Raw genomic sequence first — 303 nt, 5'->3', positions numbered from 1 at the left:
GAAGCCTATCAGTGATATACTCACGAAATATGATTATATCAATAAAAAAATTAGCGCTTTGTTTGTGTAGGTCTGCGCCACAGGTGTTACCTTGTGATTCTGCAAACTGCAACATGCAGAGGGGACGTAGCAACGTGATTTGCAGTTCCAAAATCACAAAATAAAGTTTAATACCCGCGGATGGAACATATATAAAGAGAAAAGAAAGGAGAAAAAAAATCACTGAAAAAAAAGCGATCATTTTTTTTCCCGGACAATATTATACCAAATTTAAAACATTCCAAGAAGCACGGGATGTGGGTG

Source organism: Penaeus monodon, chromosome 25, assembly GCF_015228065.2.
Source record: "Penaeus monodon isolate SGIC_2016 chromosome 25, NSTDA_Pmon_1, whole genome shotgun sequence".
Classification (NCBI taxonomy): domain Eukaryota; kingdom Metazoa; phylum Arthropoda; class Malacostraca; order Decapoda; family Penaeidae; genus Penaeus; species Penaeus monodon.
The sequence above is the reverse complement of the archived record's forward strand: the minus strand, read 5'-3'. Positions refer to the sequence as shown.